General features: G+C 36.9%; 1 pseudogene across 1 annotated transcript in view; it reads left to right on the top strand.

Moving 5' to 3' along the window:
• The window catches only part of LOC306864430 (1,4-alpha-glucan-branching enzyme-like), a 117880-nt pseudogene that overhangs the window by 41971 nt on the left and 60768 nt on the right, over positions 1-15141 (top strand). Inside the window, exons 5-7 of the transcript in view lie at positions 745-866; positions 2040-2167; positions 4385-4483. The product of the transcript in view is annotated as a 1,4-alpha-glucan-branching enzyme-like (transcript). The remainder of the gene's footprint in view (positions 1-744; positions 867-2039; positions 2168-4384; positions 4484-15141) is intronic.

Raw genomic sequence — 15141 nt, 5'->3', positions numbered from 1 at the left:
ATGCATATAATTATTTCAAGGGGGTCCATCATGTCTTGGGGTCTTCAACATCTACATGAAAACCCCTGGTCTAGGACATTACATAAGGGATTGAAACATTTAAGAACAAAGGAAATCAGTAAGAGCAATAAATGGAGAGCAGGAGGCTGTTCTCAGAGTGCTATTTCTCATGAACGAATGGTTTCAGTCTTGAGTTAGTTTCATCTCCTCCTCATTCACACGCTGTTCATCGTTCTCCTCAGGGAATCACACCACCACCAGCCGCCCAACCTGCTGCTCCTGCTGCCTATTTCTCTCTTTCTCTCTCCATCTGTCTTTTTGGGCTGAATCAACCAACCTTGTGTTACAGCTACTATTTAATCAGAGAATGAATCCATTACTCAAATGTGTGTTTTAGCGCTGTCAATCAATTAAAACTTAAATTAAATCATTACATGAAATGCCAATTACTCAATCAAATTAAACACAATTCACAAAAATTACAATTAATTGCACATTTAAATATTGAAGATAATTCCCAAATGAAGATAATTAGGAAACATTATTGTGGCAGATGAGTCAATCATTGAACTGATATTACAAGTAGAATGTGTCCTTTGTGAACAGCTTGAGATGTTTTTTTCTTTGTATTTATATGCACCAACGTGTGTTCTAGTTGATTGATTTTTAGATTCTTATTTCATCAGACAAGGGTCGATTTTATGTGGAAGGTCTGGAGAAAATGTCTTTCTCTGTTTCCCATAGCTGGGAAGTGGTGCGGTTCCTCCTCTCCAACCTACGCTGGTGGATGGAGGAGTATCACTTTGATATCACTTTGACTTTGTATCACGCTGTGACTTCAATGCTGTACCACCACCATGGCATCGGTCAGTTGTTCTGCACCTGTAAACAAGAGCTACCATCATTCATTGTAAAAACAAATCATTGTCTTAATATTTGGTCTTTTGCTGTTTTATTTTTTGGTCTTTTCCTGTTAAAATATCTAAGATTCAAGGTAAATTTAATTGAAAATCACAATTGTGTAGGAATTCAGTCTTTCTTTCTTTCTTTCTTTCTTTCTTTCTTTCTTTCTTTCTTTCTTTCTTTCTTTCTTTCTTTCTTTCTTTCTTTTTTTAATAATTTATTTAATTAAAATATTTAATGTTTTCAGTTCCTATCCCTGATTTGGTTGATTAAAAAGAATCAGCTCGTAAGAATCATTCAGGAATCAGTCTAAACTGGTTGTGCTATATGCTGATTCACGAAAAGCTAAAAGAATCAGCTCATAAGAATCATTCAGGAATCAGTCTACACTGGTTGTGCTGTATGCCAGTTCTCTAAAAGCTAAAAGAATCAAAAGCTAAGAGAATCAGCTCGTAAGAGTCATTTGTTCAGGAATTGGTCTACACTGTTGTGCTGTTTGCTAATTCACTAAAAGCTAAAAGAATTGGCTCATGAGATTGATTCGTTCAGGAATTGGTTTACACTGGTTGTATTGTATGATGATTCACTAAAAGTTAAAAGAAACAGCTCAAAGGAGTCATTTGTTCAGGAATCAGTCTACACTGGTTGTGCTATATGCTGATTCACTAAAAGCTAAAAGAATCGGCTCATAGGATTAATTTGTTCAGGAATCGGTCTATACTGTTTGTGCTGTATGCTGATTCAATAAAAGCTAAAAGAATTGGCTCATACGATTAATTCTCGAGAGAGCGAGTCTGTATAAGTGCCTCTGTACATCTCTGAATCAGTTCATCCAGATGAAATGTGAAGGTTTTGATGCATTGATTCATGAAGAGTGTGTCAGAGGTATGTCAACTGCGTCATTTCTGTTGTATTAATAAAGCGCTGAATCATCGCATGTAGAGGAAAATACAAACTGCATGAATAGATTTGAAAGGCCATCTTAGACCATTATCATAAATTATGGGAGACCTTGGCCGCTCTGTACATATTACAGTAAAATGATTTCACCTGTGAAAAGATTGTGATGCCATTAATCCATATTCCACTAGACATTTTCTCTGAATCACACAGTCAATTGATTTGGTTTTATCCAGGCACATCGTTTTCAGGGAACTACAGCGAGTACTTCGGAATGCATGTGGATGAAGACGCACTTGCCTATCTGATGCTGGCCAATCACATTCTCCATAAGCTCTACCCACAATGCACCACTGTAGCGGAGGTGAGAGTACATTTCTACTTTTTCACAGGAGGTACAATTTTCCCTCTTTCCCACCAATTACAGCTCCCATTATCTTTTTCTTGCTCCCAAGTGGAAATTTAATTTCATTCTTTTCTATTCTCCTGCTCTGTGCCGGTGCGTTTATTTAAAGCTGAGCTCCTGTGAGGTCGGAGATTAATGCTGTGGCTAATGGATCAGGGTGATAATTGGGTGATTAAAGCCAAAAGATTCAAGAAAAGGACAGGAAAGATTTTCAGGGGCAGGCTCTGTATGATCCATCTCGCTTTCTTCTTCGCTGGTCTCATATGACCCACAGGCAGAGCTGGGTAGTAACTGATTACATGTAATCTGGATTACGTAATCAGATTACAAAAATTAAGTACTTGTAATTATAGTAAATTACATTTTAAAATCAGACTACAGTTACTTTTTTATTGATTACATGATTACATATTATTCACACAATAGAAATAAATTAATCATTTATTGATTCTCTCTAATTCCTATTTTTTATTTTTTAAATGTTCCTTTCTGAAATAGAAAGGAAATTATATAGTGTAAATAAGGAGCTTATATACACTCAGAAATTCTTCCAGTTTTGTGGACATTCACACAGAGATCAGTCATTATTCAGGTGGCGACAGAGGGTTTGACCAATGATTTACAAAAATCATTTCAGGTTTAAGAAGTGTTTCAACATTGCATCAACTACTGATGAACACATTACTTTTTATTTGAATTATCACTCAGTAGGTTATTTAACCATGTATTATTATGGATTATTGAAAGGCTTTTGTCTTTCAAATTTATTAAAATGCACAAATTCTCGTTATTTCTAATTTGCGGACTTTCTCAAACTTTTTGTCATCTGAACCTCATTCACCTGATATAGTTATTTTAAAGGGGTGGTCAGTCAGCAATTCTGTAAAAGACAATATCTCCCTTTGCATTGAACTTTGAGCAACTTTGCAGTAACTTTTTAGATGTTTTTTTATGCTCAAACAGCAACATTACACACTAAAGTTAAAAAAGTGAAATCATAATCATTGACCCCTTTAAGTACCCCTGAGATTTTAAAATAAATATTTTAATAATTAAGTATCACATGTGCATGTTGACGGTTCTCTGACATTGGTTAATGGTAATATGGTACGCTGGTAAACATAAAATAGTTCATCTTTTTTAGTAAGTGTATAATTTATTTTAATTTAACTTTTTTATGATTTAATTACTTGCTAGCCTTTCATTAAACTCATCCCCAGATTGGGTAACCTTGATGTAATATAATGTGTAATGCACTTCATGTTGTTAATTACAATGAAAGGAATATATTTTCTCACTCTTTGTATTTTTATATCATTATGGCACGTATTTTTACATCATTATGGTATAAGATTATCCTGTTTAAATCAATGTGATAAACAAGTTAGGTCAAAAGTAATCGAAAAGTAATTGAAAAGTAATTTGATTATATTACCTAAAATGTGTAATGTAATGGATTACGTTACTGGTTACAATTTTTGCCATGTAATTTGGAATCAGTAACAGATTACAATTTGTAAGTAATCTACCCAGCTCTGCCCACGGGCAGGTTGTGATAGAAGCAGGCATTTTTCAAATTTCTTTAATTCAACCATTTCCCAATGTCATTATTCTAAAGTACAGGAGGAAGAAGGAAATGGGACTGGAGGGGAGATATACAAAACTTCAAAACACGTGGAAAAGAATTATATGGAGCACATTTATGATGCTTTTAGAGTCATTTGTGGCTTTTAGTCCTCATTCACTTTATTTACACTGTAAAAAAGTCTCTTCCTCAGTGTTTTTGTCTTGTTTTCCAGTACAAATATCTAAACATTCTTAATTCAAGATGCATTTACTTGGGAAGCAAAGTGACGTAAGATATTAAGTATTTTTTTCTGATTAAGTGAATTTATGTCTGTGTAAAAATAAAAATTATTACTTCATTTACTGATGTTTTTTCTTGTGTTAAGCTAATTTCATTTGAGTCAGTTGTTAAGAAAACAAGGCTAAATATCTGATGTCATTTTGCTTCCCAAGTAAATGAATCTTGGTTAAAGAATGGTTAGATATTTGTAATGACCAGTTTGAACCAGATAGAAGCCAGGTGTTCCAAGACCTTAATCTGCATTTTTCCAGAAGGCAATGCACATTTTCACACTTTCCTGCTCTCCATTCCTCATGGATTGTCTGTAGGATGTATCAGGGATGCCAGGCCTGTGCAAGTCCATTGAAGAGGGAGGACTGGGCTTTGATTATCGTCTGACCATGGCCGTGCCAGACAAATGGATCCAGGTGAGCTCCCATGTCCTGTGATTTCTCCCTCTCCACACAGATGTTGCTTCTTTGTGTTTGGTTCTGTGCAAATGATGTTGTTTGATGTTTGCAGTTCACCGTTTTGGGGTCATCTCTCTTTATGAAGCAGTGTATTTGTAGTCTTTGCATAGCGGCTGTTGCGCGTCCAAATCCCCTGCTGGCTAGACTCTATCTGTGCATGTATCAGCGTGGGCATTTCCACTTTAATTCGAGCCAGGCTTTTGCATGATCATGCCTTTTTAAAATGACAAAAGGAAGAGTATTGATTGAGTTTGCTTCATGAGTTCAGGGTGTAATCTGAGATCTGGCACAGCCTGTTTAGATAGCAGCCCCTTTTTTTCTGTTAGGTTTCTATTTCAGTCCCACTTTGCCCATCTTTCATCCGTCCTTTGGCAGCATTTTGAATGCCATTAAAAGGTTTGTGTATTGATATCTCTCTATTTCAGCAAGCCTTTGCATTTGTTTTTGTTTTTTTGTGCTTGTTCTGTCACTCACACACACACACTCCTCTCTTTCTTCATGCTTATTCAATGTGACTTCCAAAACTAATCACTTTCAAGTCTTGCATAGGAAAGTCAAAATTGTCACGCTTGGCACCAAACCAGAACATAACCCCCGAAAAATAATTGAAAACAAGTGAAACAAATCATATTTAATCATAAAAAAGAGACTTGCAAATTGTATTTCATTTTAGCTGAGCACAGAATATCAAGCGTATCCCTGTTTACAATCTTAAAGGAACAGTTAAACCCAAAATGACATTCCTGTCATCATTTACTCGCTGGTTTCAAACATGAGTGACTTTCTGACATTTGAGAAATGTCGATGCCACTCTTTTCCAAACAACAAACACATACAGAGATCATATGTGTTCTTTTTAAGAACTTCTAAAGACATTTAATGATAATGGCACTAAGTTTTACGTCTTATAATCAATTATGCTGTGCCAACTTTAAACCTAAGAAGGCATTTCAAATATATAGAAATTAATTACACTGCTAAAAATCTTAATCATGCTAAAAGTTCAGCTAATAATCGTGTTAATGAGTGTTTTCGTGTAAAGAAAAATATCTAAATATCACTGAGAAGCAAAATTGTATAATTTGAAAACTATAATGTTATAAGATTATTTCAAATAAATGCTATTCTTTTGAACCTTCTGTTCTTCAAAGAATCCTGAAAAAAGAATGTATCATGGTTTTCCCAAAAATATTAAGCAGCATGACTTTTAAACATTGATAGTGAGAATAAGAAATGTTTATTAAGCAGCAAATTAGCATATTAGAGTGATTTCTGAAGGATCATGTGACACTGAAGACTGAAACTTCAGCTTTGCCATTACAGGAATAAATTACATTTTACAATTTTTTAGAATAGATCAAATAAATGCAGCTTTGGTGAACATAAGAGGCTTCAGAAGACTTTGAGTACAACCCACAACTCCTTTGTACCGGTTTTATTGTATACGCTTGTGTTATTTTTAGATGAAAGTCATATGGGTTTGGGAGAATGGGGGTGAGTAAATGAATTTTCAATTTTGGATGAACTTTTCTTTTAATCCCCTGACAAACTACAGTAACCCTGCGTCTGTGACCCGCCTCAGACAAAGACATTTATGTCCACACTTTACCTCTCCGTGCCAGAACTCTCGTTTTCACAATGAAGTGTTCAAAAGGGCAAACTCCCTCCTGATTTACTACTGAATTCCACCTCTTTCTTGCTTTCTGTGTCTCTCTTCCTCTCCTCCTATGTCACAAACAGCGTTAGGGCTTCTCAGCTGTGCGTTGCACTGTGACGGAGGTCGGCTGAGCGTGGCTTGCTTGTGAAATTAAAATGTCCACCGCTCCGAATCGATAATGCAGATGATGAACAGAGTGGAGAGAAACAGGAGGAGAAGAGGGCCATGGTCCGTAATGAAACCTCCCAAAAAGCTAATGAAATCTTTAGAGATTTCCATAAAGAGAGCAGCTGTTCTCTCTCCCTCACCGTATTTGGTGATGAATACATTAATATGTGGAATCAATAGATTTATTAACGATGCCGTTTGATTTGCGGGCCGAGAGGAGAGCGAGAGTTCAGTCATAATTCCTGAAGAAGAGAAATGGAAATGAAGTTATAACTGAAAAGCAGATTAGATCATAATGTGAGCGAGTTTCTGGTGGCCTGTGGCGGGTGGCAGTTATAATGTCTGCTGCTGTCTGTTGGGTGGAGAGGTCAACTTTAACTGACACATACAGTATCAAAACGGTGTTTCAGTGTGCATTACCATTAAAATTCACATTCCCACATAAGCATCTTGGCATATTTTATATATATTTTGTATATTTGTTTTTCCTTTTGTTGTGTGTGTTTAATGTTATCAATTTGCTTAATATTTTACTTATTTCACTTGTTATTTATTTCACATCAATATTTTAATTTAAGTTTTGTTTTGTTGTTTCATTTTGTTAATGTTGAGGTTTTGTTTTGCTTATGTTGAGGTTGCCCGTGTTTTGTTTTATTTATTTTTCTCTTGTCTAGGTTTTGTTTTGGTTGTGTTGAAGTTTTATTTTTACCTGTTGTGTTCTGTTTTATTTCAAATAAAAAAAATATTTTATATAAATATTTTACTTCAGGTTTGTTTTGTTTGTGCTTAAGTTTTGTTATGTTGTGTTCTTTGTTGTTGTTTTGTTTCATTTTGTTAGTGTTGACATTTTGTGTTGTGTTGGTTTTGTTTGTGCTGTCTTGAGGTTTTTGTTTTGTTTTGTTTTGTTTGTGTTTGAGGTTTTTGTTTCATTTGTGCTGTGTTGAAGTTTTTTGTGTTGTTTTGAGGGTTTTGTTTTATTTGTGTGTCTTGAGGTTTTGTTTATATTTGTCATTTGTCATTGTCATTTTTGTTTTATTTTATTTTTTGTTTTGTTTCATTTTATATAGTAACAGCTAAAGCAATAAGCCCATCAACTGCACGTCATGGCTAACATGGTTATATTAAAAATACAGCACAACCTCTCATATCTTATTGTATATTGTTAACTACACAAGCACTTCGCGTGGATCTTTGTGAGCAGGTTTTAGTCCGTTATGAGTTTGATCATTTATTTTATCTGTGTGTAGTCATGAGCATTTTTTACATGTGAGTGTATGTGCAAGCCATCTCTTGTGTGCTCTGGGAGAAAGAGGTCATGATGGCAAATAAAGCCATCGTGTCTAATTACCAGTAGTGCCACTAGAAAACAGATTAATATCCTTCTGGCCTCTCTGGCTAAAAGCACTCCACAACCCTTATTTGTTTAATTCATATCCTGGTGCTGAGCTCCATGTGGCTGTTGATTTGATTAATTTGCTTAAGCAAATTAACTCGAATTATCTAATACTTTTCCATTACCTCCACCCCCACGTCAACACCCCATCCTCCTGCTCATCTGCTCTCAAGAGGAACAATTAAAGCTCGTAACGCATAATTGTAATGGGAAGTCACTCCGATTTTGACTTCCTCAATAGAGGATATTGGAGTTTTAGTTCAGCCTCCGGTGGATGAATTATGTATCGATATGCTTTTATTCCTATCCCTGTGGTCTGAGGAGGAGAAATGTGGGAGGGAGGGGAAGATGGAGAGAAAAGAAGGTATGATGATCGCTAAGGCAGATAACTTGCTCTCTCTTCCCATCAGACTGCACTGATTGTGTGTGATTGTGAGGGAGCTGTGTTTGCAGTAATTAAGTCTACGGTTTAGGCATGTGCATTTCCTATTTGTTTGGTTAAATAGCAGATTTCATACGATGTGGAATTATTGTAAACATATGATGAGAGAGAAGATTATATGTTGTGCCAGCAGTACTGTTTTCTCAAGCTTCAAATCTTGATTGGCCATTGAATGTGTTAGCAGATAGTTCTAGAGGAGACAGCTTCCTGTTAGCATTTCATTCAATTCAACGGCACTTGTTCATCTGCCGGATGATCCCCAGATTTGAAATCTGTCATCTTTGCTCATGGGAGCTCAGCTCTTAATATTTAACTCATGACTGTTTTTAGAGAAGTCCTTACAGTTGTCCTAAAGCTTTGTCTGAAGTGTATGTGCTCATTCCTCCCTCTACTGAATAGTTGAGGAATTACAGGTGCATATGACAGCAGGGAGGCACAGATGTCACCGTGCTTGTGCTCAAAAACACATTTGTTTTTCTCTTCTCTTTCCTTCTCACTTCTCTTCGCCGTATCTTTAGCAATTACATTTTATTTGATATGCTTTTATGACACAGTCATATTCAGACTGAACACAGTGATGCCACAGCAGTGGTTTGCTTTCTGTGTGATGTGTCTGTATGATGCATCTTGTGATGCTCCTACATGCACACAATACATTGAGTCTAGACAGCTTTATTTTCTTAAATTTTTTTTAATTAAGAAATCCAGTTTGTTTGTTATGTTTGTGTGTTTATTTATTTATTTGTTTGTTTCTTTATTATGTTTCTATACACTAAAAAATGGTGCTATATAGCACTAAAAGTGGTTCTTGGCTCGTAATCATAGGGGAACCACTTTTGGTGCTATATAGCACCATATCTTTAAAGGTGCTATACAGCACTTTTGTCAAATGGTGCTATGTAGAACCATAAGCGGTGCCATATTGCATTGTATTTATTCAACAGAAATGGTGCTAAACAGCACCAACAGTGGTTCTTTGGCTCATAAAGAACCTTTAAAGGGGCTTAACAGGTTCTTTGTGCGGCAGTGGTGCTATATAGCACCTTAATCACCCCAAAGAAGTTCAAGTTCAAGTTTATTTGTATAGGGCTTTTTACGATACAAATCGTTGCAAAGCAGCTCTACAGGAAATTAAGTTTCCACAATATATTTATACATTGCAGAAACTTAATATATTTAACTTATGGCAAAATTTGGTAATTCTGTATGTTGTCTGAGCGTTGACATCCTCTGAGGTCCTCTGAGGGGTTGGTATTATCTTTTCTCAGGTGTTCGGTCATCTCAGATCATTTAAGGGTTGGATCCAGACTGAAGCTTCTGTAATTTCTAATTCCTAATTCCTTTTGGCAGAAACAGAGAAACAAATAGAGACATAATTAACATAGCTGCTGTTCCATCTAAGCAAAACTGATTTGTTGAACCCAAGCTAAAGAATAATAATGTACATTTGATCAGATATAACTGCAGTACAAGATTATAAAATGCATTATGTGTCTCGCGGAGGGGAGCGAAGCGGTTTCGGGTGGAGATCTCGAAGACCGGAGGCGGAGAGGGAGAGGTCGTCGCCCGGGGCCTGTCTCGCGTCTTCTGCTGCTGGTGCACCCAGCGTCCGTGGCGTCCTGGCGCCGGAGTGAAGGACATCTGGGAAGATCGCGTCCTGGGTGCACAGGGTCTGTGCAGAGAAATACACGGAGTAGAGGTTGTGGGAGTGTTAGGAGCACGCTGTATACTTACCCCAGACTTGTGAGCGTCCGCCCGGGATGTTTCCAGCGCTCCGCTCTCTCAGCTGGGCCTGCTTCTCCACCAGGTCACGGATTTGCTTCTCGCCGGCCTCCAGTTCCAGCTGCACCGAATGCAGCTCGAACGTGTCCTCACCTGCACTCAAAGGTAGACACAAATCCGCCATTTAAGCAAGTAACAGTGAAACAATGGTAATGTGTGTGAATAGAGTATTAGCAATGTAAGCAAGATTAGCAGCAGCCGCGCTGGCGATGCTAACGGGCTATAAGCTAATAGCAGACTCGGGAAATCAAAATAAAACTAGTGATAACAAGGCGCTCTGATTGGTTTTGTTTTAGAATGTATAGAAGATATATTCACATGTTATAGAAACGAAAAGGATAGTGTATAAAATTGATTTTAAGATAGAAAATAGACGATAAAGAATCAACTTGATGGAGCTCAAACTCAAAACACGCAGTCACCACGCAGAGAACCGCTGAAGAACCATACAGGAGCTTATACAGGAGCAGGTTCTGTATATGGTAGCGGGGCTATATAGCCCCTCAGTCATGCCAAAGAACCAGTGAAGAACCGCTGAAGAACCACTGAAGCACCAAGATATGGTGCTATGCAGCACCAAAAATTGTTCCCCTATGATTACGAGCCAAAGAACCACTTTTAGTGCAATTTTAGAGTGTATTTATTTATCAGTTTATTTATTTGCATCTTTATAATTTGTGATTTAGTTATTCCATTGCTCATCATGAATTTTCTCATATACTGTACTTTTATTGTCTTTAAATCTAATTAGAATTACTAGATGAATAATAAAAAAAAAAGATTGCATTTTCAGAATAACAACATGCTATTTATTATTAATAAGAACATGCTTTCCTTTTTAAACTTCTTATTCATCAAAGAAAAGGTTCCAAAAACAAAAAAGTAAAAAAATAAGCAGCTCAACTTTTTCTAACATTGATAATAAATCAGCATATTAGAATGATTTCTGAAGGAATATGTGACATTGAAAATTGTAGTAATGACTGATGAAAATTCAGCTTTGTCACCATAGAAATAAATTATACAAAGTATGTATATTAAAACAGAAAACCGTTATTTAGAATTGTAAGAATATTTTACATTATTACTGCTTTTACTTATCAATGCATTACAAATGTGTGAGGTTTTGTGAGATTTATCACACTTCTGGGCATAACTGTAAATAAAACCTGCACCTACTCACCAAGATTTTTTTTTTTTTTAAGTAGAAAAGTTTTCTAGAAAAAAAAATCCACAGAAAACTCAGAATATTGATTGGATTCAAAGGTGTTTAAAGACTTGTGCACTGACCTCTTTGACTTCTGGGAGTTGGCCAGTCCCAATGAGATGACACAGCAGCTTATCATCTATTGATTTGTCTATTTATGCCCTTCTTCTGCTCATAAACACAAACACAGACACAAGCTGCTCCTGCATTTCAATCTGCCATTACAAATTTAAATTTAAAACGCATAGATGATTTGATAATTATGCCGTTTATACATAAGCATATATAATAGCAACAGCAAGGTCAAGGGGTCAGTTTCCAGGAAAAGCATAAACTGATAAAAAAATGCAAGCATTGAATGCACTCTTGGATAGAAGCATCATCCGAAGGCATAAATGTAAATCCATAATGGACTTTAGCAAAAGCGCATAATATCAAACTAATGTGCTGTGTGCAGGGTAGCTCATATGTTATGACAAAAGATGACCTCTTCTTTTGAAAGAGCAAATGAACTGCTAAATGAGAGCTGATACCCATTGTAAAGACAGATTACAGTTGGATCTCATCCTTGCTTCACAAAAGACTCTTCCCAAACTCCTGTCGTCTCTACATCGTCTAAGAATCTCTGTGTTAAAGCCATCCTACCGGGACTCGTGTTTCTAATCCTTTCCTTACATCCCGTGGCTCAGAGGCACCGACGTTGTGCATCTCTCATTGCTGTTCAGCATGGCATATTTATTTGAAGACTGTATTTGCATTCTGAAGGCTTGCAAGAGTGAGAAACTTTGAGTTTCCAAAAGCAGTTTGTGGTTTATGCCTCCATCTCCTTTGTGTCCCTTGTATTAGTGTACTAACCCTGTCTCAAATATGGAAAACCTGCTTTTTATCACATAAAAGTGTCACATAAAAAAAATGAGGAATGGTTTCAGAAAGGAAAGCCACTTTGCTTTGAGATTTCAGTTCTGCTGCTATTTTTCTTTTGTTGTTTCGCCGTATATTTGGAGTTCCTTTTTATTCCTGTTCCTCTGTTGTTTACGTCTCGGTGTTTCATGTTGCTTATCTGTGTCCTACAGTTTTTTAGCTTCATCGCACATGTGCTTGGTGGACAAGGAAGTTTTGTTTAAAAATCCTGACAGTTTTTTTTCACCCTCCGCTTCTTCCTAATTTCTCTTTGTGTAGCTTATATTAAGAGGAAATGTGAGCCGAAATTCTTGTCACATTCATTGAACTGTAATGAATTACACAGAAAAACACAACAAAGATGGCAGACAGGAAGACTGCAGCATATTTCGACCGGAAAGATCTTCACAGATTGCCTTTGTAAAGCAGTGTAAGTGTGCTGGCAGGGCATGTAACACGCTGGCCTGATGCACTCCCTCCACAGGAAACCGTTCCGTTCTTTTGATTTGATCTTTTTTAAAAGAGGTAAAATAAACACAACTTCTAGCTTTGACTTTGAATGCATGTGATTCAAACTTCTGTCTAGAGAAGGAAACTTTTCTGAGCCAAACTATTTGATTCTAGCATGAAGCGTACTTCATAATGATGTTATCATATTTAATGGGATAGTTTACTTTAAATGACAATTTAGTCATCATTTACATCGTCATTCCAAACCAGTATGACTTTATCATGAATGATTCAACACTATCATAAGTTTGCGGAGGAAGTAGAGACGCTGCTGTGCTTTCTTGGCCAGTGCTACAGTGTTATTAGTCCAGGAGAGGTCCTCTGTGATGTGTACACCCAGGAACTTGGTGCTGCTCACTCTCTCCACAGTCGCACTGTTGATGGTGTGCAGTCGTGGGTCAACAGAGTGAAGAGGAGGGGGCTCAGCACACATCCTTGGGGAGCCCCAGTGTTCAGTGTGATGGTGCTGGATGTGTTAATGTCGACCCGTATTGCCTGAGGTCTCCCGGTCAGGAAGTCCAACAGCCAGTTGCACAGAGAGGTGTTGAGCCCCAGCTGGACCAGTTTGTGAGAGAGCTGTTGAGGGATGATTGTGTTGAATGCTGAACTGAAGTCTATGAACAGCATCCTGACATATGAGTCTTTTTTGTCCAGATGTGTGAGGGCTGGGTGGAGGGCAGTGGCGCTGGCATCATCGGTTGAGCGGTTGGACCTATATGCAAACTGGAAGGGGTCCAGGGAGGGGGGGAGGACAGACTTGATGTGGTGCATGACTAGCCGTTCAAAGCACTTCATGAGAATAGGAGTGAGTGCTATTGGACGGTAGTAATTGAAGCAGGATGGAGTTGACTTCTTCGGAACTGGAATGATGGCGGTAGCTTTGAAGCATGTGGGGACAACGGCCTGATTTAACGAGATGTTGAGAATGTCTGTGAAGACATCAGTGAGTTCCACTGCACAGTCTCTCAGTACACGCCCAGGAATGTTGTCTATTGTCATTTTACTAAATTAAGCTATTTAGTAAAATGTCCAAGCTGCTCATTTCCATAAAGTGAAGATCAAGCAAGATTTGTAGTGAATGGCTTTAATTATTTACTGTGTTCCTTGTGTAAATCTGTTGTATAGCTTCAGGAGACTTGGAATATGTAAAGACCACTTTTATAGTGCTTTTTTATTATTTTTACAGCTTGATTGCCACGATACCCATTCACTTACATAGTATGGAAAGTTCAGTTTGAAGTTTCTGCCTTATGTATTTCCATTGGGTGGGGGGGGGGGTCACATTAAATGATAAATATTTTTGTTTAGGTGAACTAATTATTGACTAACAATGAAGACAGCTTGCTTGCATTGTCAAATAATTATTTTCAGTAATGTTTTTGAATCATTTCCAGAAAATATGTTCATAAATGATTTAATATTTTTTTGTGCGGGACTTTCCTCTGTCCTTCTGCTGCATCACATATGCAAGCATGAATAATTGTGCTTGTAAAAATAGCAAATTATAAACCAAAGCCTCATAACAGAAGTTCTTATTAAATATATAAACAGCTTTCTGCAACTGCGTAAATCAGTTTGAAAATGAATGTGAATCTGAAAGTGACTTTATTTGAGTATAATTCATTTTTGTTTTGTTTTCCATGCATGGTCACCCCTCCTTTATGATATAAGGACAAGGGCAACGAGGCAGTAAAATCATTAATGAGTGTGCTGTCCCTCTCCAGCTCCTGATTAATGCTGTTTTTCAGTTTTATAGGATTCTTCTTTTGGTTCTTAAACCTCAAGATCAGTGGGAAGGATTTACAGCTCATTATCAAATACTGATCTGCCTCTGTGTTGGTGCTAAAAAGTGTTAATGTGGTTCAAAGAGCACTGAATGTGCAGTTGTGTAGTCTCAAGATTAGTCTTTAATTAGGCTTCACAATAACAGCAGTTATGTCACAAAAGTACTAATTATTCATATGATGCACACATAAAAAAGATATACTCTAAAATCGTCTTGGGAATGTTGATTATGTGTAATTTTTTAAAAAGTGATTCGATATCCAGCATTTAAAGGCAAAATCTATTTAACCTAATGGGACCTATTCCAGGATGAGTCAACAAGCAAAAAAAATTAAGATTAGACTTCATACAAAATGTGCATTCCATATCAGAACGTATGCAGACAGTGCTTAAATTGCTGTTGGTTAACATTAACCAATAGCCCATGTAAATGCAAAAACAGAAAGTCATTTAAGTGGCAGAGCAAGTCATTACATTTTATAAAAGATTATGGAGACAAATTTTGTGTTTGGAATAATGTGCAATGATGAATCAAGCATAATAAAAACTTGTGTTAAGGAGTTAATCGAGTCAGTTCTAAATAAATGGCAACATGGCTGCATTTGGACTTTAATAATAGCTTACTATGGACAGAGCAAGAGCAACAGGAAGGAAAATTAAGAGATAAGAAAATTAAGAGAGAAAGTATAGGAGAGTTTACTCCCCAAGTGAGAGACTATGTGGGAGGAGACTTCTCTAATCTTAGTGAGAACTTAAAAAAACATGTGAATGT

This window comes from Barbus barbus, assembly GCF_936440315.1.
Source record: "Barbus barbus genome assembly, chromosome: 45".
Taxonomy (NCBI): domain Eukaryota; kingdom Metazoa; phylum Chordata; class Actinopteri; order Cypriniformes; family Cyprinidae; genus Barbus; species Barbus barbus.
Note: the sequence above shows the minus strand (reverse complement) of the source record. Positions and strands in the feature narration are given on the sequence as shown.